Below are 24275 nucleotides of genomic sequence, written 5' to 3' on the forward strand. Positions count from 1 at the left end.
CACACACACAGTGGTTTTGCTGCATCAGGCAGGTAGGATACTGTATGCCAGAGTCCACCTTAGTTGTCTCAGAACTACGTGGCTCCAGCACAGAGCATACAAACTCCCTGCGTGCAGTAGCCACCTCTCATCGCTCATTTCTCATTCCTGTTCGGTTTGGTGGGAACTTAGTCCACAGGCCAGCACCCTAGCTGCAGGAAGACTGGGAAATGTTGAAGTTAGAATGAGTGAGGGTGAGCCAGCCTTCAGAATCTACCACAGTTTCCTGCTTTCTTAGGAATTCACTGTGAGACTTTCGGCAAGGTGCCTAACCTCTCTAACTAATCCATTTTCCTAATACCCAACATTAGGATTTTGGACTCCATGAATTCCAAGAGTCCTTACAGTAGTCCAAGTCTGTGTCTGTACTAGTTAGAAGCTGGCTTTAGTGATGGCATTCTTAGATGAAATAGCGAAAGTAAGTCAACGGAATTTATTGGCTCTTATAACCTAATTGTGGGAAGAGCAGGGGCAAAGCTGGCTTTAGGGGTGTCTGGCTCATTTGGCCTCTCACTGCTTCTCCTCTCTGCTTTCTGCTTTGTGTTGGCTGCCTTGTGTTGGTGTCTGGCTCACTTGGCCTCTCACTACTTCTCCATGAAGCTGGAGCTGCAGCCCCTGACAGCTCCAAGGCTCGGTCACATCCAAACAACTCTGAACTCATAAAGGAAAAGAACTCCTCTTTCTCGGAAGCATTTTCGAAGGTCTAGCGGAAGGACTCTCATTAGACAAGCTTGGTTTGTGTGCCTGCTCTTGTGGCTGCAGGAGTGATCTTTAACCAGAGAAGGGGTGTCACACAGGCATAGCCACCGGAGAATTGTTGTGAGGCAGCCGGCCACCCTGGTCGGTGACCGATGCAGAGTCTAAGATCTAGTGTGCCACAGTATGTGATGTGGGGTTTAATCATTTGTTTTCAGGCTTTCATTTTTGTGAATCTCAATGTTGCGTGGCATGTAATAGGAGATACAAACTCCATATAGACCAAGCACCTGCATTCAGGAAGCTTAAAATTTCACTACAGAGATAAAAGCAAATAGAGGCATATGAAGACCGAACCGTAAACAAACAATAGAGTGGTATCAAGGAAAGATCTGAAATCTTAAAGCAGATGAGTTGGAACTTGAAGGGGGATGCATTGGTTTAACAATTTTTGCTAGACATTTTGCCCCACATCATAGTCCCAAACCAAAACATATTTTACTTGAAAGATCAGTGATCAAATACAGCACTGATATTTTTTTCTTGAACTTTTGGCTTTGCTCTTTTTTCTCAGAGATTGACTGTGTTGGTATAAAAACCAACATAATGTACTTCGGAAAGTACATTTTCGTACTGAAATATATTTTGTCCTTAGCGATAAATATGACAATATGATCCTTTAGTTTTATACTTTATGAACATAGCTTATATAACAGGAAAAAAAATTCTACCATTTTCTCCTTGGAATCAAGAAACAGGTAGCTCACACTAAAATTTATCTAGAATGCAGATAGAATGTTGCACATTAGATTATACTGTGTTGGCAATTAGATTGTGGAAAACGTGTGAAAATTTCAGCCGATCAATGTGTTGGCCTTTGGTTCATCATACAAATGAACTTGGTTTTATAATCTGAAGCACATGCATATTAAGTAGAGAGAGCTAATTGCAGTAAATCCTGGCAATAATCCGGATATTTCAATAATGTCACATTGTTATTCCTGAATTTACTTGTAATACTATTACATAAGGGTCTTGTTTTTAAATTGTTTTAGTTTTGTTCGCCTGTCCTCTGCTTATTGAATTAGATTGATTGGATTAGAATTTATTTAATTAGATTTTCTAGTTATGTGTCATGTCAAAGCTCTTGAATGCATTTTGTACCCTTTTCCTTGTGGACAGTCTATATAAATGTAGTTAGTGGTTTATATGTATTCCGTTTAATTATTTCTTCCTTGGCATTTTTATTGCAATAGGCAATAACCACTGTATATACTTCAGAAATGATAGAGGATCACTCCTTGCTTTCAAAAATAGAATATATTCATTCCAATAAGTAGACTATAATGGGTTTAATGACTATCAAAATCATTTTATTGCCTGTTCCAGCATTTATGCCCCTTTTTTCACTGTCGGGCAGATCATAGACCTTTAGGAGGCTGAATTTACAGAGCTTAACTGGATTTGAGAAACAAAGGAGAGAGGAGCATCAGGGATCGTTATGAAATCTGGTTTGGACCACTGGGTGATAGTGGTGCCGCTCACAGAGAAAAGAGAGCATGGGAGAAGAAGCAGGTTAGGGAGAGTCTGTGGGACATTTCAAGATATCCAGTAGGGAGCCACTGAGGAGACATCGATATATAGATAATAATTTTGTGTCATCGTGCAAAAGATTTGCAAAAGAGGATCTTTCAAAATAGGCTTAGAAGGATCTTCCAGAATTGGGAGGAACTAAGACAGAAGGCTTTTAAAAATTCAAGGAAAGAAAATATTTCAAAAAAGGATTAAATGTTATAGTGTCAAATGCTACGAAGAGGTCAAATAAGATAAAAAACAAAAATTCCCATTGAATTTTGCAGTAAGGATGTTGCTGGTGACCTTGGCAAAAACACTTCCAGTCAAGTGGCTGGGTGCTGAGTCCAGATGCAGCAAGTTGAGGAATATCATTGCTTTAATTGTTAGAAAAATGGTGGGAATAAATCAATCTTATATACAGAAATGCTATACTTGAACATAGAGTTGAGTAAAGATGAAGAGAAGCCTGTCGTTCTTACTACAACTGAAGTAGCACCTCTCCCAGTCACTCTCTAGCCTATTACCCTACGTTTTTTTTAAATTAAAACTTAGCACTGTCTGTGGTTATATTATTTGTCATGTCTTTAATGTCTGTCTCTCCCTTCTAAAATGTGAACTCTCAGAGGACAAGTGATTGTTACCATTCACTACCAGCTCTCCAGCACTAAGAGTAGTACCTGTCTCACCATAGACACTCAATACATTCATGTTCAATCAATAAATGAATGAACTAGGTGCAAATGACAGCAAAATAGGTACTGGGAGAATGTATATCACTCAGAAGGGCTGACGCTCACCCAAAGGGAACCAAATGGATACCTTGAAAGACTTTTCTTCACGTGTCATGATTTGAATGCATAATTCTAAGCCTTTATCTTTAATATTTCAAGATACCCAGTAGGGATATCTTGAAATGATATGATGGCAATTCTTATAATAAAATAACCTAGTACAATTCATTATCCTGATGCAGGTTAGTAAAAAAAAATTTAAGGCGAGAGTCAAATTTCTGGAAAAAAAGCCAGAAATGGATATTGGTCAAATATATGTGTGTGTGTAATTATTTTGGGGTTAAACAATAAACAGAGAAATAGAAATAATTTAGAAATAATTTAGAAATAATATCTTTTTTTAAAGGCCAACAATTCAGCAAAATTTAGAATGATCTTTACAATGTAATTTGTAGAGTGAGCAATGAAAGAATAACTATGTCATCTTATTTTACATACAGAAAAAGAATTGAATTGGCATTGTGTATGTACTAGATAGCAGTTTTAGATATAAATGTTTCTTAATAATTAGTGCCAAATTTGCATAGGCTCTACTGGGTTGTGTATATTTTTGATTGTTGATAATACTTTAAATATGAATTTGACACTTTTACTTTGCTTTATTTCTATGTATTTTATTTGTGAACAATCATAAAATTTTATTTGACCTAGACAGCAAGAGTATGCAATATGGACTTACTGTGAAGAGTTTAAGCAGAGTTCAATAACTGTAAAATATTTCACTAATAGGAAAAGAATAAGACAAACCTTCTGTTGACCTTTGTTTCACATTAAAATGACCGGATTTTGACACCAAAATGACAGCTGGTTAAAACAGCTTGAGATTTCAAAGTGCTCGAGTATATATAAATATTATGACTGATCTCATAAGTGTGTTGGAAAACACTTTAAGAAAGTCCTTGCTTTAAGAGTTGGCTACATTCTCCCCCACTTTGGTTGGAGGGAAATACCACCCCTCTCCCCAAAATTTTATCTTCTGAATTTAGAGGAAATAGAATAATTAAAAACATGTAGCTGAACTCCACAGAACCAAGATTGGGATTAATACTGTGAACGTAAATTGCTACTTTATGCACAAACCTAGAGTTCGGATTCCTGTTTGACAGTAGGACAGATACTGCCTCAAATATACTTTATGTAACGAGATGTCAGTAGTAATAATATATAGAAAATTTATTACTAAAATTTATTTTCGACACTTCTTTTTCTATAACAACAATGTTAGGGTATGGAGAACTCCCAGGGATCAAGGTCAGTCAAGGACAGATCATGTCTATAGTGTGGTCTCATAGTTGTCAAAAGGGCATATCTACTATCAAGCCTCTACTCCTTAAAATTGTCTTGATTTTATTTTTTAAAATTTCACTCAGGCTACTGTTTATTCTAAACATTATACAGTAGCTACTTGGAGTCTTCTGTGGACAAGGATAACTTGGGATGACAGAATGGAAAGAATAGGAAGGAAGAGCGATAAACAAAAGTCACAGTGATATAGTTTGTTATTAGACGGAACAGATTAAGATTATCAGCCATACAGAGTTCAGGCAGAAGCTTTCCCATGAGGCTTGAAACATTTCTAAAAGACATTAGCATCAATTAGTGAAGAATTAATCCAGAAAGTGGAGGTTGACTAGGGCTGCGTTATCGGGGCGTGAGTGCTGGTCTGAGGAGCAGAGAAAAAGCCGGGCAGGTCTTCTGCAGGTGGGAGGGTGAAGGATGAGGGAGGTGGCATGATTGGCAGAGGTCGAGATAAATAATTTTATTTTTACGTTTACTTTTTAATTTTTAAAGATAGTACATGCACACAGTACAGAATTCAAACAATACAACAAAATCAAATGAGTTAAGTCAGCTTCCCACCCCAACTTCCAGTGCCAATTCCCTCCAGAAGGTCAACACTTTTTTATTTTTGTAAATCTTTCTCTGCTCTATGCACAGACAAGCATTTATATATAACCAGTTTTTAAAATGCGAACAGTAATATTATACACAATGTCTCCATTTTTCACACAGGTAGCATGCAATTCATTTTATTCTAAACTTTTTTTTTAACCTAATAGATTATAGTTTCATTCCTCTTAATTTCCTCAGTTCCTTTTAATAGCTACGTTATATTCTGTCCTATGGATGTGACAGTCCCCTATGATGGCCATTTAAGTTGTTTCCAGTTCTTTGGTCCTATGAACCATCATTCAAAAACCTGAGAGTCATCTTTGGCACTTCTCTCTCTCTCTTCCTCATCCAGTGTTTGGCCAAATCCTCTCAGTGCTCCCTGCACAGAGTATGTTGTGCATCTGCCCCTCCCACCATCTCCACTGCCATACCACAGCCATTTCCGACGTGCCTTACTGCAAGAGCTTCTCACTGGTCTCCCTGACTTCACTCTTACCTCCTCCAAGTCATTCTCCACATGCAATGAACATGATCTGTTCTCATCATAAGAAATGTGAACTACAATGAAATGCCATTTTCTACCTATCCAACTAGCAAATTTGAAAAAGTTTGATAATGTATTGTATTGGTAAGAGGTATAGATTAACAGGTGCTCCTGCATTGCTGGTGGGAGTATAAATTAATTCACTCCTTTGGGGAGCAGTTTGGCAATATCTGTCAAAGTTAAAGTTATATAAAGCCTTTATGACCCACCTGTTTATTTCTGGGAATTTATTTTTCAGGTATCTTAGAGAAGGGCAAAATATATGCATATTTATTTCACATGTATATGGCCACATGTATATGTGAAATAAATATGTGAAATATATATATATATATATGAAATAAATATGTGTTTTCTAAATTCTCATCAATGGAGAATTGATTTAAAATAAAGAATGGTATGTCTATGCAATAGAATACTAAGTAGTTTTTGTGAATTAATGTGAAAAGTGCTCCAAGATAGTAAGGGAATAAAGCAAAATGTAGAACAGTATGTGTATTACAACTGTTAGAAGGAAAGGAAGGAGGGAAGGAGGGACGGAGAGAAAGGAAGGAAGAAAGAAACGGAGGGAGAGAGGAAAGAAGGGTAGGTGTTTGGTCTGGGACAGAGAACTGGGTGGTCATAGGACAGGACTGAGAGGGAGATGATTGTTAATGTAGATACCCTTTTATTGAACTTGATAATGTATACAGTTTACACATTCAAGAGGGAAAAACCTTTTTTAAAGAGTGATCTATAAGGAGTCAAAATATGGGCACGCGGTTTCTCTGTTGAGCGTCCTTCTGTGAATCCCTTGCATGTAGGGATTCCAATTCCCAGTCCAAGACTATTTGCCCCGACTTGGGCCAGCTTTTGTCTGTCTCCTGAGAGCATTTTAGGGACTTCTTTTTTGTTGCTACATACCAGCCCCGCTTTCAGTTCCTTTAACATGCCCTGTCCTTTTTCATCTCTGAAATGAGAAAGTATATGCGCCTTTGTTTATATTCTTCCTGTTGCCCGAAATGCTTATTTCCTTTATGTATTCCCCGAGAAAACTTCTCCAATCTAAATTAGGTTCCCTTATTAGTCTCTCCGATAAAAGGTTGAAATTACATATCTGTGTGGATTTTACTTAGTGTCTGCTCTGAATACTATTTTTTCTTTATTAGGAAAGAGTAGTGGGAAAAAAACAAACATTATTTTGAGATTCAGGAGATCTAAGTTCTGATTCTACCACTGCATAACTGGCCTTTGGCAAATCACTTGACTTTTCTGGGCTTCGGTTCTCTTATCTGTGAAGTCAGAAAACTAGACTAGTTGATTTGTGAGCCCTGTAATTTATAGTATTAGAATACTATAAGCATATAGTATAAAGTGAAATACATATAAATGCTGAATGCTGGTGTGCTCTGTAACTAATATGAAATACACCTAAATATTACATGCTTGTATAAAAGAATTTTATGTTATAAATGAAAGTTTAGTTAACTTCTTCCTTCAGAGAACTTTATTTCCCACAGTATAGTTTCTTGATTCCTTCCTTACCTTTTATAAATGTGTCAACTACTTAGAGATCCAGATAACATTCAATGATGTGCTTAATGTACAGACAGGATATTCTTATATGCCAAACCCTTATTGTTTTCTTATAATACTTTCCTCGCCAATTTTTTATAAGGTATTATTTTTATCCATTGTCTATAATTTGAGTTATTAGATCCTAGAAATCTTTCTCACTTCTGTTTTTGATTAAATTATAAATCCACTAGATGGTGTATATACACAGAGAGAAAGAAAAAAAGTTAGTTTCTTTGTTCTACTCTGTAGCTCAAGTTTAAAGTTTCTATTTAAGGAGAAGACTAAAAATTTCTGATTATATTTTGGTGTTTGGAGCAAGGAGAAGATGTCTCCATCAAAAAACACAACCAAAAAAGGATTTCCTTAAGTAAATTTTAACGTTTCTGTTGTTTATTAAAATAATTAATTCTACAAATTGAATATTTAAATTAGAAGAATGTATCAAATGAGTACAATCATATTCAAATGTGATGAAATTTGTTTGCCTTCTTATTTCTTTAATAATAATGAGTCTATTCCATAAGAATTTCTAATTGCCAAATTATTCTTCCAGTTACTGATTTCTAACTATGAATTCTGGACATTGTTTTAACCTGTATTTTCTGAGGAGCTAAAAGTACCCTTTGTTAGAAAATTAATCCTTTGTTATAATGGACCACACTGAGGTTATATTATAATAATTTAACAAACCCTTATATTGTAAGAAGGAAATTGTTTAAATTTTTTTTTCTCTTTAGCATCTGGTCTGACGGCAGCGGTTGGAGGTCGTCCAAAAGTGTAAGTTTACTGATGGTATGCTAAAGTCAGTTTTTATATATCGCTCCCTTCAGTGTAGTTTTCTGTATAGGGGTGAGAGTAGGGCAGGTCTAGGGATCAGAGGCCTGTCCTTCTGTCACATCTTGTTTATTAACTCTCCCGAGACTCACAGGAGCCTACCGTGGCTCTTGAACAGTAGGCTGGCCTTATCTAAGAATCACCTGTGCTGATCCTGGATGACCCAGACAGGTGAATTGGTCCCTGGGGTTAAAGTTCTCACGAGATAAATGGCATTTCTAGGGAACGGCATAATAAGGCTGAGCTAATCTATTTTTCCAACCACTAATTTACAATGGGGGAAATTTGATTTATTGACAAATAAAGGAGACGTATTTAGCTTCACATAACAGCATTAGAAGAAGGTGGCCACCTCTTTTAGCCTAGCACTTCTACCAGAATCTCGGGTTCTGTTTCTTTTGGTAGTTCTTTCTGTTTGTAGAAAATGAAGTAAATTCTTCTGCTTTAGTGGAATTTTCTAGCTGCTTTATGTTCCATTCTTTGGAAATGAGATCAGTTATGATATGGTAAGATTACTAGATTCCAGTATGTATTTGTGTCAGTTTAGTCAAGAATGCATGGGTTCTCTTTCTTTCTAAAAGTCTGATAAGGCAGAACAAGAGCCTCAAAAGAGTTGCCTGTGCTGTTTATTCTTTTCTCTCCACTCTCTCCTGAGCCCTCTCTGAGAACCGTTTCACCCGCATCAGTCCTCAGAAGTGCCCTCATCCAAGCCTCCCCCGCCTTTGTTTTGTTTAATACAAAGGTCTGTTATTGTCATTGTCTTCTTTGGACCTCAAGTATAATTTGACACTTTTGATCATACTTCTCCTTTTGAAAATAATTTCTTAACTTGGCTTCCAGGGCACTAGATTTTGTGGTTGTCTGATACTTCCATCTCCCTTGCCTGATCTTCTTCCCTGACTTCTAAACATTGCTGCGCCTCAAGACATGGTTCTTGGGCCTCTTTCTGCTTTTCTAGCTATACTTACTCCCCTGAGGATCTCATTTTCTCTTTATCTTTAAATGGCAACTAAATGCCAATGACTCTTAATTTTTTTTCTCTAGCTCCTATGTCTTTCTTGACTCTCAAGCTCATATATTATCTATCTACTTAACAACTCCCATTTGGATGCCTAGTTAACATCTCAAACTTAACATGCCCCAAACCTAACCTCACCTACCTCCCTCTAACTAGTTTCCCCTCTTCTCAGTAAATGACAACTTCAAGCCAAAAACCTTCCTGTCATCCCTGACTGCTTTCCTTTTCTTACACCTCATATATTATCCATCAGCCAAAGCCTTGTCCCTGTGTCTTCAAAATATGTCAAGAGTCTGAGCACTTTTTATCACCCTCGCTATCGCCATCCTGGTTTCAGCCACCATCACTTCATTGATCTCCTAACTGGTCTCCTGGTTCTACTTCCTACTATCATCTATTCACAAAATAGAGTAATCCTTTAAACTGTAAGCCAGATGATATCGCTCCTTTGTTCCAAATTTTTAATCTCACCTGAAGTAAAAGCCAAAGTCCTGAAAATAGCCTCACAGTCTCTGCCCAATCTCTGATCTCCTCTACTGACCCCTCTTCCAGGTACTCACCCTGCCCCAGCCCCACGTACCGGCCTCCTTTCCACGCTGCCTCAAGGTCTTTGCTCAAAGGCTGCTCATGGAGGACCCAGGACAATTCCTTTTTGAATGAGATTATCCTTCAGATTTCAGGACATACTGGATACCTGGCCTTTACCCACTACATGGCAGTAAACCTCCTCCATCATTATTGGGAACAAAAATGCCCTCTCAGGTGTGGCACCAGTCCTGTTGACACCCATTGACCTATGGTACATACCTAGCACTGGATTACCGGGTCTTAAGATATGAGCATCTTTAACTTTACTGAATATATGTTTGTTCTCCAAAGTAACTCCCAATTCTCCCAAGTGTTTAGATCAATTTACACTCTCACCAGCAGGATATTAAATTGACCATTTCTCCACATAAGTGCAGCTTTTACTTCTAAAGACATACTTTTCCTAGGTTATAGCTTTGTTGACCTCAACAGTTAGTTGTTAAAAAAGTAAGTTACCTATGCCCTAAGTTGTTGTATATCTGCTCCCAAAGTAGGGCATCTCCCACCCTTCTGTGTAAAACCAGAGCAGCAAACCTGCTAACTTAAATGCAAGCATGGCCTCTTCTGCCATTTTCCCAAGTGCAGCTATGGCTCAAGAAGGCCCTACTGATCCTAGCTCCTCTCCACTAACCCCAGGGATATCTATCTTCATCTCCTAACTGCCCCCTTCTAGAGGGATCTCATAGGGGTTCCTCTGAGCATTTAGAATTTGCACACATAAAAAAAATCTTGAAATCTGAATCCTTAGTTTCATAGAGCAAATGCAGAGTGAGGTAGTTGGAGCCAAGTCCGTCACTATTAAAGAGTGATAACAACCTGACCTTTACACCTCTGACTATAGCTATAAAACAGTTTTTGCTGCCGTAATGGTAAAATACTCTGGACTCATTGACTCAACGATAACAAGCACATTTTCTCACTCTCATGGTCAACTTCAGCTGGGCTGATATAGGCTCGGCTGGGGTGGCAGTTCTGCCCCAAGTTGTGTTTTTGTTGGGCTTTGGGATGGTTTCAAGTCTGCTCCACATTTTTTATTCTGGGGCATAAGGGCAGGGGCCAAAAGAGCTTGCTTTTCTGGCAGATCATTGGAGTGCAAGAGCATGGGTCTACCATTCGGCATAGCTTAGAGCTGCTGCTCACGTCACACATGCTGATTTTCCATTGACCAAAGCATGTCACATGGCCAAGCTCAAAGACAGAATATACTTTGTCCCAAGGGATAAGTGGAGAGGGCTGAGTATCTACTGAGCAATACTCAGTCCAATGCAAAGCAGCAAGCCTTTTGTAATGAAATAGAGTCTGAGATTAAGCAAACATTTTGGGTTTTATGACCAAAATATGGCAAGTGTATCCAAACCAATATCAAGAATTAATGGAATAACAACTAGAACTAAAACCTTTTTGTGCGTGTCTATATGCACATGCTCTTCCTCTTTCATGCCAGGTACACTCCCTCAGCACCTGTAGCCATGGTCTCCCTACTCTTCCTTCAGTGACAGAAGACAGGGCTATCTGGTTTGGAGCATGGCCATGCTAGAGGGATCTCGTAGGGGTTCCTCTGGGCATTTAGAATTTGCACACACAAAAATATCTTGAATTTTTGTGTGTGTGCAAATTGCAGGACATACCTGGCTTCTACCTACTACGTGTTTCTCCAGTGAGAAAAATGAGTGAAGAGACCTCCTCAGTTCTCCCTCCACCTCCCCTCTCTGCCAGCCCAATCAGAATCAGTCTTTTCCAGTTACCCCTTTTTTGAAGCACAGTGAATTTAAGAAACTTTTTTCTTTCCCTTAAATGAATCAACTTAATATATTAAAAAGATAGTCCAGATCTTCACCATAATGAGAATCTACATTATTAGAAAGAGAGATTAAAACTTCTTTGTATTTTTAAAACATCTAGGAATAGAATGGATAAATAAGTTGTGATATATTATTTTAATGGAATACTTACTATACAGTTGTGAAAATTTACCGTATGTAGCTGAACAATTTATAGCTACATTCCACGTTTGAATCTCACAAACATAATGTTGAATGAAATAAGTCAGGAACAGAAGAATATGTACTGTGATTTCATTTATATAAATTTCAAAAAGCAAGTAAAAATAAAGTCATGTTTTGGGATTAATGCTTAGGTGAAAGAACTATATAGGAAAGCAAGGAAATGATTGTCATAGAAGTCAAGATAGCGATTATCTTTGTTGAGGGTGGTGGTAACTGGGAGAGACAGGATGGAATATTCTTAGGTGCAGGTAGCAATGTTTCTTGCCATTGGTGGCAATTACATGGTTGTTCTTTTGTGATAAATCATTAAGCCGCGCATGTTCGTTCCTTGAACTTTTCTCTGTAAGTATTATATTTCACTATAAAAATGTTTTAAAATGTTTAAGGATCCCAAGATATTTGGTCCCATAAACTTAATCTTACACACCATGCAACTAAATAATAACATACTTTGCCTCTAGTTTCAACTCAGTTAATTCGGTCCACAAATATTTAATGCCTTCTCTCTGTGTTCCTGTTATAACTTTTGTGGGTTTTTCTTAGACGTTGTTTTCTGTCCACATTGGACAATTAGGTTTCCTTCCAACCTTTCTTTTTGAGATTAAGGTTAAACTTAAATATTAAATCACACCGAAGTCCATTTATCTCTGTCTATGTCCAGAAATTATGCCCCAGCTCTGCTCAGACTTCTTTTAGGTACTCACTTGGTCTTCAGAAAGACTGGTGAAACTCTATAGGTAATGGTAGGAAAATAATTGTTTCATTCAACTTTTAATGCCCCAGTAATGCTTGGTTTTCATGCGTGTAAATGCACTTTCTGATGAATAAACCTCAGTGCTCTTCGCCAGGATCAAAGGGAAATGCAAACAAGAAATAAATTGGTGTATACGGTCAATAAGAAAACTAGATAGAGAGGGGTCAGGCACTGACAAGTGCGTGGAGGTCTGTGGAAACCCCGCCTCTCTCTTTTATGAGCCCGCGCATTTGCAAACCTGATGGTTATTGTCCCTTCTTTTGTATCATACTCTAAGTCTCCTGTTTTAAAACCATTCTTTATCCCTGTATCTCCCCAAAAAGGTTAAGGTAAGAGACATTCCTTAATGTGCTACAATAGTATCTTAATTACACCTTCAAGCGTATGTGATATTGTTTTTTGGAGAGGTTAGTCTTGACAAGTCTCTTTAATTATACTGTTTATTTGATTAAAAGAGAAAAACTGTTCATGGACATGGTTGGGGAATGGGTCGCCCTAATTCTCTGACTGTTCCTATTAAGTGGAGATGAACCTCCTCATGAACTGGATTGGTCTTGACTTTAGACCAAGTAAATAACTATGCAGATGGGTGGACTGCACCTGATTGTCCCTGGCTTTCTTTCTCAGGGTTCCAAGATTGTATTGGATAGTGTCTTGGTTGTTCATTTTTAAAGAAATTGCACTTTGCCAATCATCTTTGGTCTAGGAATCAGGATAGCATTCACAGTGAAAATATACTCATAAAAATATAAATGTCTCATAATTTAAACAGAAAAAAAAAACCCAAAGGAAAAAACCAAATGTTTCTAAATCTTCACACGTTAAGTATAAAGCTTCAGAAGCCATAAGCACTCCCCAAAACAAAAATTAAAAAGTAATTTTCAAAGTAATCAATTTTTCAGTCAGCAAAATTAGAAAGTTTAAAAAAAAAACAACTAATGTTTAATGCTAATAAATTACATGAAGGAAGTGATCATATCTATCTTATTTACCACTGTATCCCTAGCATAATGCCTGGCAATTCGAAGGTGTCAAAAGTGAATGAATGAATGAATGAAGTTCATTGTGGATAGACAACACTACATATGTTATTTTATTTGCTCCTTAAAATAATGCTACAAGTTAAGTTTTGGTGTTCCCCTTTTATAGAAGAGGAAATTGATTTTCAGGGAGAAGAGTTGCCCAAGGTCACACACACACAACTAGGAAATGGCAGAGATGGGAACCAAACTGTGAGGTGCATGACTCCAAATCCGACATTTATTCGACAGTGACACTGGTTTTAGCAAAGACAGCTAGTTGCCTACCCAACAGCCATTTCCCTTCTCATCCTTAATTAGAGCTCTAATTTTGTTCTAGTGTCCTATTTCCTTAGGCGACGCAGGTAAATCCTGATTGTTCTAAGTCAAAATAATGCCCCCAATTCTCATGCCTGCCTATGACTAGTTTAGTTTAGGGGATTAGAATATAACCTGGCTTGGCCATTGAGATTGGAAGGAAATATAGTGGGGGCAGAGGATTTTTTGCCCCTGGTGAAAGGATTTTTTGCCTCTTTAACAAAGAAACACAAGGGAGAAGCAGACCTTTCTCTGACCCCTAAGTGTTGATATATGGAGATGTGGTGCCTAGAGCTGCTGACGTCATCTTGCTGCCACGAGGGGAGCTAGAAGACAATCCTAGGTGCCTAGTGACTGTTGATCACATCCTTGGTTTTGCTCAGCCAGTTGCTTGAGAGCTTTAGCTACCAACCAGCTAACTGGAGTATCAGTCACTCTAGAGTGCTGACCCTGTCAATTCCACTTCTGTTTTAAATATCCCTATTCTCAGTGTCCATATGAAATGAAATGCTTTTATAGTTTTTATCATTTTATGGAAATGAGGTGTCTTCGTTTACTAGTTATAGTTATACATACTATTTACTACTTGTTGAAGCCATTCACTAACCATGGGGAGCAATGGTACATTCTTGAGTAGAGATACACACAACAAGGACGACAAAGAGAGATGCTCCACTAGCCCGGTCAGGAAGAAGAAAGGTCAGAGAAAGGTCAAGGAGGAAGGGTCAGGGAAGCCTCTATACTGGAGCTGATGAGAAATGACATTTAAACTGACCCTGAAAGACCAGTAGAAATTATCCAGGTAGAAAAAGGAATAAAGGGGGCATTGCCTGAAGAGGAGGTAGCATAGGAGATAATGGGAGTCTGAGAGAAAATGGCACAGTCAAGGAAGTCCAAGTAATCAAGTGCTTAGGGTACAGGTTGGACAAATCTAAAAGGGAGTCTAGACAAGTGAAGAGAGGCCTGATTACAGAGGGCCTTAGTCCCAAGCTACAATCTGAGACCTAGATCAGAAAGCAGTAGGGAGTTATTGAAGGATATTAAGGATGTACAGAACATGATGGTACCTGAACTTTAAGAGGATCACTTTGGCAGCAGAGAGGAGAATATTTTGGAGGAGAAAAAGATGATGGGAGCTGAGGAGCAGAGAAAATGAAGAGGGGCTTCTAGATTCAAGAAGTATTTAGGAAGTGGTTTAGATAGAAGTTGGTGACTAGATAGATGCGAGAGATGAGAGAGTAGTGGGTAGGAAATTTGCAAAGAAATTCGGGGCTGGTAAGGGGCCTTAGAGGCTGCTGCCAGACTGTGTGCTGTGGGCTCAGCTGAGGATAGAGACCAAGAAAGAGTTAATGGCTCTAGTGCACACAGTTGAGTGAGTTACTTAGTGTGGTTTTAGGGGCAAAGAATGCTGGATTGGTCCACATTTGGTTAAGTATTGCAGAAAGAAAATGGAGCAAGAGAAGTGAGAAGTTGGAGGTATTAAAAAAAACAAAACAAAACAGGTTGAAGGACTAAACCAAAGCAAGAAGAAAGTCTAATACGTGGAGTGAGAAGATAGGACTTCAGTCAAATTCTGGTGGATAAGCAGGTATAATTGGAACCATGCAGATAACAGGAGCTCGTGGTAAGGAAGTTGTGGTTGAAGATATTACAGGTGGAATAGCTCCAGGAGGTAATAAGGGAGAAGGGATGAGTTTTGATATTAGTGTGGAGATGATTATTGGAATGTAAGAGGCCAAGGTACTGGATATTTGAAGGGTCATCCACATGAACATTAAAGAGAATGGGATTATGAAAGATTTGGGGTGGAGAGAAAATTGTAAGCCATATTCCAAAATCTCTGATACATGTCAGGGAGTGATGAGAACAAGAAGGGATGGAGGATGGTAAATCTGAGAGGCATGAGTTTCAAAGGGAGAAGGATTTTTATGGGAAATTAGAGGAAATTGAATGGGCCTGTGCTAACAGTTATTTAGCACTTACTGTGGGCCAGCTTCTGTTCTACGTGCTTTATGTATACTAAACTCATTTAGTTCTCACCTATGAGGTAAGTACCGTTATCCATCCCTCATTTTACAGATGTGGAAACTGAGGTTGTGAGACTTTTAATAACTTGTTCAAGGTATGTAACCATGATTCCAATCTAGGCTGTTAGGCTGCAAAGTTCACACTCTTACCTACGTCACTGTCCTGCGGATTCTGCTGGACAAGCCCAGCTGGTGCCTGTTGGTTAAGTGGTAAGTTCAAGAACAAACAGCCTCTGCTTAAGAGTGTTGGGAGGAGGTAGTGTCCCTGGTGGGGAGCCATTCAAAAAGGTTAGCAGCAACTCCTTAATGTTTTCTAGAGTCTATTTTATTTAGTACTTAAACATGATAGTGTGCCTTTGAACTATGTGTTAATGTGTAAACTGCTCCAGGCCTTTTTAGAAGTGGGTGTGGTATAATTTAAAATAAATGGTCACATTAATTATTAACTGTAAGTACTCAATTACATAAAGGAATTAATTTGGACCTCTCAGTGGATTTATACACATTCTAACTAAGAATGGCCAAAAAAGAAACTAACATATGCAATCTTGAAAAATACATGACTCTGTTTTCCCCTCTGGCATTCCTAAGCTTTATGGCCAACCAGTTTATTTGGGTTCATGACTACCTATTGGAAAAAATTCTCCTGACTTTTCCTTTTTATTTGTGTTACTTGTCAGACACTAAGTATCTTAAAAATCAAGAGTCCAAGAAAGTTAGGAAGCATAATGATCCAAATGAGAAGCCTATTTTGCTTGGCTCATATTGAGTTCTTTATTTTCTTAGAATTAAGGCCCTCTAGAGGCTTTGGATAAAGTGCTAGTCCTATGAATCACTGAGAAATTAGCTTCACTGTCTCATAGAGTTACTACTCTTGATGAAAAGTGTGGCTCTAAGAAGTGTAGATGTGAGGAAAATATGGATTCATACAAAAGGAAATTTATGATATAATTATAAACTGTACTATGGGCTCATAATTGGAAGTCTGCATCTCACGATTACATTTAAGAACTCTAGTACATAAAAAATAAGTTCTTTCAAAATGTGATTCAGGCTTCATTTAGAAATGCATTACTGAAATGAAGCATACTGCACAGAGGTTATGCTAATCATGAATGTGAGTACGGGTAGTTTAATCCAAATTAAGAGTTGATAGGTCAGACATAGAGTCTCAGTACAGTAATTTGAGAAACCAAATGATTTCCTTTTCATCTGATAGGTTCAGAAAGGCAGCTTTTGAGAAGTGCCATTGACTCTTCAGAGTAGCTGTTTTTCGTGAAGCTCTGGTTTCTAGAATAACTAGAAGATTTATAGACCAAATAGTTCTACACAAGGGGAGATAAGAGAAATTGGAGAATTGTTAGTAAAAAAGATTATCCATTATTTCTACTACCACTCTGCTCTTCGGAAAAAAATATTTTGTGAAGTCAGGAAGTAATACAGCAGAAAAGGCAGTGCAATTCAACACAAATCACTTTATCCGATGCTTTTTCAGTGTCCAACTTTCAAGACTCTGAGTTCCCTGTTAAACTGTATCCATGTTTTGGCGAGGTTAGGGGCGGTAGAAAGGGCAGGTAGAAATAAATTGTAGTCTTTTCTCTAGTGTTGCTAATAATATATTTGAATTTTATGTTTATTGTTCTCTTGCTTGTATGTATAGTTTTGCCATTTATGAATATGATCACACTTATTTGATACATTCTTCTAATTTAAATATTCAATTTGTAGAATTAAGTATTTTAATATCCAACAGAAACTGCAAAATTTACATCAGAAAATCCTTTTTTGATTGTGTTTTTTGTTAGGGACATCTTTTCCTTGCTCCAAAAACCAGTTTTGGACATTATATATGTGGAATCGAGCTGTTTGTCTTCTTCCGTAATTTGTTTTTTTCATTTAAAATTATCTTCTGATATTTATCAGTGTTGAGGCATTTAGCAATCATTCATTCATTTTTTCCTCAATACAGAGTTCTTTATTTTATGAATATGCAATAATTTTTGAACTAATTTTTGTTTTACGAGAACACTGAAATTTTTTTAGGTTTTTGTTTGTCTGCTTTGCTCTTAAACACATGGCTGCCTTAAATAACCTTGTATATCGCCTGGTATGCATTCCTGGTAGTCAAGTTTCTCTAGGTATTTACCTACAGGTAAAATTGTTGAGTCACTGGGTATATCTCTGTATTTGCTGGATAATGCCAACTTGTTTTCCCAAGTATTAATTTACATTCATCTCTTCAGTATATGAGTGCTTGAGAGTCTCTCCAGCACTTGGTATTAGCCAATATTTTATTTATTGCCAGTTGTGATCAGTACAAAGTAATATTTCATGTAGTTTTAATTTGCATTTCCCATGTGTTTATTATCAGTCCTGTTGCCTTTCTGGCAATGCCCATTTGTCTTCTTAGCTGATTTTTTTCTGTTGGGTTGTCTTTTTCTTCATGACTCTGAATTCTTTAAGATCTTTTCGAGTTCCATAGATTTGGAAATTAATCCTTTGCTAGGTATATATGTCACAAATAATTTCCTCCTGGGTTGTGGCTTTCTGGGATTTATTGATGAACAGAATTATTTAATGTGATTCATTTCATCTAATTTTTTCCTTATGATTTGCTCTAGATCACCTTTCAAAGAAATTCTTACCTATTCTGAGGTCATTTATGTCTTACATTTCTTTCTAAAAGTTTTAAAGTTTTGCTTTTTACATTTAAGTCCTTAGTCCAACCCAAATTTAATTATTTCCAATAAAGTTTTTAAATTTTCTCCATAATTGTCTTGATATTGAGATAAGTGTATGTTTTCTTTCTTCATTGTCTGTTAGAGCAGTATTAGAGCAATGGCTTTGATAATCTTAAGTAAACCTTGTAATCCTGAATTAAATCCTTCTTGATCATGATGTACATTGCTCGATTTCATTTGTGAATATTTTCTTCATGATTTTTATATTTGTTCATAAGGGAAATTGATCTAAAAATTTCTTTGGTTTTTGTATTGTTATTTTAGCCCACCAGTATTCATTGCATAGTGTCCGTCTCTTTTTTTCTATATTCTGGAAGATTGAAATTTCCTTTTCTTCTTATAAAACTTGCCTATAAAACTATTTGTACCTGGTGCTTTCTGTATAGGAAAATACTTCACTGGTTCAGTGTTTTTAATGGTTATGAAACTATTTAGTTTTTCAAATTTTGAATTCATTTTTAAGGTATTTTTTCTGAGTGTTATTTTTTTTCAAGTTTACTACCATTAGTGAATCATAACATAATCACACTATATTTTAATCTATGTTGCATCTGAAATAATCCCTCTTTTCATTATGATATTTCTTATTTGCCCTTCTTGTAATGATCAAACCTTACTAGAGATTTCTCATTTTTATTATTCATCCAGAGACCAATGCTTGGCATTTTTATTCACTCTGTTGTACATTTGTTTCTTATTTCATTAATTTTTCCTCTAGCCTTTATCATTTCTACTTTCTTTGTATCTATTTTACTGATCTTTTCCCAACTTCCTATTGAATGCTTAGCTCGTTAATTTTCAGTCTTCTTTCCTCATGTAGGACATGAATGCTATAAATATTTTTTCAAGTGCCATAATACCATTCTACATTTTTTTAATTTTATGTTTTTATTTTTTTCATTTTATTTTCTAACTCCTACTATGTTCCCTTTTTACTCATGAGTTATTTAGATGCATATTTTCTGAAAGAATCAACCGAAAAACTCCTGGAACTATTAAGCAATTATAACAAGGTTGTAGGATACAAGGTTAATATACAAAAGCCAATCATTTTCTTATATACCAACAATGAATAAGTAGAATTTGAAAAAAAAAATGCCACTTACATTAGCATGTAAATCTAGCAAAACATGTACAAGATATATATGAGGAAAATTACAAAACTCTGATGAAAGAAAGAATAACTTAAATAAATGGAGAGGTGGTTCGTATTCACAGATAGGGTGGCTCGGTATTATCAAGAGTTAGTTTATCTCAACTTGATCTATAGATTCGATGCAATTGCAATCAAAATCCCAGCAATTTATTTTGTGGATGTTGACAAACTGATTCTAAAGTTTATATGGTGATGCAAAGGACCCAGAACAGCCAACACAATATCGAAAGAGAAGAACAAAGTTGGAGGACTGACACTATCCAACTTCAAGACTTACTGTAAAGCTGCAGTAATCAAGACAGTGTTGGTGAAAGAATAGACAAATAGATCATTAGAACAGAACAGAGAGCCCAGAAATATTCCCACATAAATATAGTCAGCTAATCTTTGAAAAGGGGCAAAGGCAAGTTAATGGAGAAAGATAGTCTTTTTCCAACAATAGTGCTGAAGCAACTGGCATCTACATGTAAAAAAGAAAAAAAAAAAAATCCTAGATAAAGACCTTATACCTTAACAAAAATTAATTCAAAATGGATCATAGCTCTGTATGTAAAATGCAAAAGTATAAAACTCATAGTAGATAACATAGGAGAAACCTTGGGCAACCTTGGGTATGGGTATGATTTTTTGGATACAACACCAAAGGGACAACCAATGAAAGAAATAATTGAAAAGCTGAATTTCATTAAAATTAAAAGTTTCTGCTCTGTGAAAGATACTGTTAAGAGAATGAGAAGACAAGCCACATTCAGGGAGAAAATATTTTCAAAAGATATATCTGATAAAGGACTATTATTCAAAATATACAAAGAACTATTAAAACTCAACAGGAGGAAAACAAACAGCCTGATTAAAATATGGGCAAAAAATCTTAACGGACACCTCACCAAAGAAGATATACAGATTGAAAAGAAGCATATGAAAAGATGTTCAACATTATATCTCATAAGGGAAATGCAAGTTAAAACAATGAAATGTCACTACCCACCTATTAGAACAGCCCAAATCAAAACACTGATGACACCAAATGCTGGTGAGGATAAGGAGCAACAGGAACTCTCATTCACTGCTGGTGAGAATGCAGACTAGTACAGCCACTTTGGAAGATAGTATGGCAGTTTCTTACAAAACTAAATATATTTTTACCGTATGATCCAATAATCGCATTCCTGATATTTACCCAAATGAATAGAGAACTTATGTCTACACAAAGTCCTGCACACACATGTTTATGGCGGCTCTCTTCGTAATTGCCCAAACTTGGAAGCATCCAAGATATCCTTCAGCAGGTGAATGGATAAACTGGTACATCCAGACAAAGGAATATTATTTGTTGCTAGAAAGAAATGAAATATCAAGTCATAAAAAGACATGGAAGAAATTTAAATACATATTATTAAATGAAAGGAGCCAATCTGAAAAGGTTATATACCATATCATTCCAACTATTTAACATTCTAGAAAAGGAAAAACTATAGAGACAGTAAAAAGAATAGTGGTTGCCAGGGGTTGGGGAGAAGGAGGGTTGAATAAGAGCACAGAAGGTTTTAAGGACAGTGAAACTATTATGTATGACAGTATAATAGTCACTTTTTGTCATTATACATTTGTCAGAACCCATAGAATGTACACCAAGAGTGAATCCTAATGTAAACTATGGACTTTAGTAATAATGATACTTCATTGCAGGTTCATTGATTATACAAATGTACCACTCTGGTGCAGAAAGTTGATAGTGGGGAAGGTATGCATGTGTGAGGGTAAAGGGTATATAGAAATTCTCTGTACTTTTTGCGCGGTTTTACTGTGAACCTCAAACTGCCCTAAAAAATAAAGTCTTAACAAATGAATTTATTTCTCCCCTAATTTTGAAGGATAATTTTACTGGGAAGATTTATAGGCTGAAAGTTATAGCACTTTGATTATTCTACTATTGCTGCTGAAATATCAGCTCTCAACTTGGCGGTCCTTCAGTGGTTAGTGCCCCTTCTCTTTTCTGGCTTCTTTTTGTCTTTGGTATTCTAAGTTTCAACATATGTCTAGGTATCCATTCCTTCTTACCTCATGTGGGATTCATTTGGTTTCTTGTATCAGAGAATTTGTTCTTTCATTCTGGAAATTTGTAAGCCGCTCTCTCTCTGAAAAATTTTCCCCTTTTCTATTTTCTCCTCCGATTCCAAATGGAAGTATCTTACTGTTCTCAAAAATAAACTTTTTAGGGTTACTTCATCTTTGTCAAAAGCCATAGAAAATATGTCCTGTGTAGGAGTTTCTGGACTTGCCCTTTTATCCACCTGAATTGTGACCTTCCTGAATTGTTCTCTGGTGTGGAAAACCTTTTGCCTAGAGTTGGAGAAAATACAAATGTTTTACATTGATAAATTCATTGACAGGATTCATGGCAACCTGATTTTGGGCAATACGGCTCCAAAGTTTTCAATTCTCTGTAACATCATTGAAACTTGAGGTGATACAGTCTTGCTGGTCATGGAAAATGATGGAAATGTAATGATGGAGTGCGTAGCATCCCCAATCGATGCCATTGGCAGGCTTTTTATATAGTTACTGGAAATTTGGAAATTGGGGTATAACAAATTGATAAGGATTTTCTAGAGCTGCCAATGTATGGCATGAGTAAAAAGCTAATTTTTTAAAAGGATTTACAACTCAGTTTTATCACTCAGTTTTAAAAAGCCTGCTTTTCACCCATTAATAAAAATACAAGATAACTAATCAGCTCCTCCCAGGCCACTGTGAAGTCACAAACCATAGGAAAATGGATGGTAAGTGAATTTGCAGCTAGTGAAGGTCTCCATTTGGAAGTATTTTATTTTATTTTATTTATTTTTTTACGCCTACAGCGCTTGGTGTTCCTGGGTGGTTTTCCATCCAAGTACTAACCAGGCCCGACCCTGCTTAGCTTCCAGGATCAGATGGGATTGGGCTTTTTCAGGGTAGTATGGCCGTAGACTGGAAGTATTTTAAAGGTAGTTTATCAGAGCAAATATTCAAATGCCTCTGCTTCAGTATATTTCTTAACATTTGGAAAGAACATATCCTAGATAAGAACCTGTAAGCAAGCGCCTGGTAGGAGTATTCAGCATGGCCATATCCATTTTTGCCAGATCACCATATAAAATTGTTGACACCTGTTGTTGTCAGGGATCTCAATTTTGCCCAGAACTCACCCTGGCAAGAAACACGAACCCTCTGTATATTAAAACAACAGTGGCACAATTCAGCCAATCGCTTTTGCTTTAGTAACCTTAAAGAAGAAAAACAGCAGCCTGGAAAAACAGGCTGGACAGGACGGGAGGAGAACGAGCATTCCATTTGTTTAGATGGAACCGTTTGGAGATAAAAAATAATCCTGGAATAAACACAGAATACCATTCCAAATGATATTTATTGCCTGCCTACTCTGTGCAGTGTGGTTCCAGTTCTCACAGCACTTGCATTGGTCATGAAGAAGATCAAGAATAATTGCAAGGGCAGCCCTGGAAAACAACAAATAAAACTCATACAATTTATACAACATTTATTGAGAGCTTGTATGTTGCAAGCAGTGACTGTGCTAGGCATTAGGACACAAAGAAAAAGACAGCCCACCCTCACATACTCATATAAACGAATGTAGTCATATAAGTAAAATTAAAAGACATGCTTTTCTAGATTCTCCGCTTTTCTGGACTTGACTGTACATTGGTGTGTGAGCCAGGTTCACTACACCCTGATAAAAAGATGAGGCTGACACATTGCTTATGACAAAAAGCTCTATTGTGAGGCTCTGGCACTTGAGGGAAGGTATGCCTCAGACCTGATAAATTCTCGGAGGACAAAGTGAAGAAACTAGAAATGCTTTTTCAGGGAAACTGTACTGATGAGGCCACCATCAGTTATTGATCCACAAGAAACAAAAAGCCTTTGATTCCAGTGTCAGCCTCAGGGTCATACTTGTTAGTGCTTCTTCAGCTTAGTGTGCCCCAGAGTATCAGAGCTCTTTACCATCAACAAGCGCTCTTTACCATCAACAAGCGGATGCAGAACTCCTGAGAGACAAATACTTACTCAGAAGCAGAAGAGAAGTTGGATGCAGGTTGCACTTTTTTGTACTCAGAAGAATGACAAAGCAGTATACTTCATGTAGTTCCATGAAAGCTTCAAAAGCAACAACTAAAGTGGGAGTAAAAAACTGACCAATTAGTATTCCAAAAAACTACATTATAAGTACAGACTTTCTTATTTCTAGAACCATTTTTTCCCATATCCTGGCTTAAAAAAATTTTTTTTTCTGGTTGATATCCACGTATTGGAGAACATATTGAAATCTTTCACGAAGATCTCAACTTTACACTGGACACATTGGTTTTACCAAATTTACCCAAGATAAATTATAACCTAAAAGGTATGTTCATTTTCTCTGTGATATGTTCTGCCAAAGTAGTTATTCTTTCCATTTTTCATTACTTATTTTTTCTCCCAGTGTATTTTTGTATCATAAGGCAAGTATGTAGGACACTTTGGCAGGAAATGCTAACATTGTTTCTCTGAGGTCAAGGCATGATGAGATCTGGGCATGGCACGCAGGACAACTGGGAGTTTCGTTCATGAAAGATACTGAATAGACTGAGATTCAGAGAGAAAATTGATGACCCTACAACTCCATTTGGTCTCTCTTTTTGTTGATGAGAGGGTCCAAGCAAATATAATGGTTGTTGT

The 24275-nt window shown here is 36.9% G+C and overlaps 1 pseudogene; it reads right to left on the minus strand.

The window, feature by feature from the left end:
- Positions 1-22408: 22408 nt before the first annotated feature.
- Positions 22409-22527, minus strand: LOC120613543 (uncharacterized; annotated as a pseudogene).
- Between the last annotated feature and the right edge of the window lie 1748 nt (positions 22528-24275).

This window comes from Pteropus medius, unplaced genomic scaffold (genome assembly GCF_902729225.1).
Source record: "Pteropus medius unplaced genomic scaffold, Ma_sr-lr_union100, whole genome shotgun sequence".
Lineage (NCBI taxonomy): Eukaryota > Metazoa > Chordata > Mammalia > Chiroptera > Pteropodidae > Pteropus > Pteropus medius.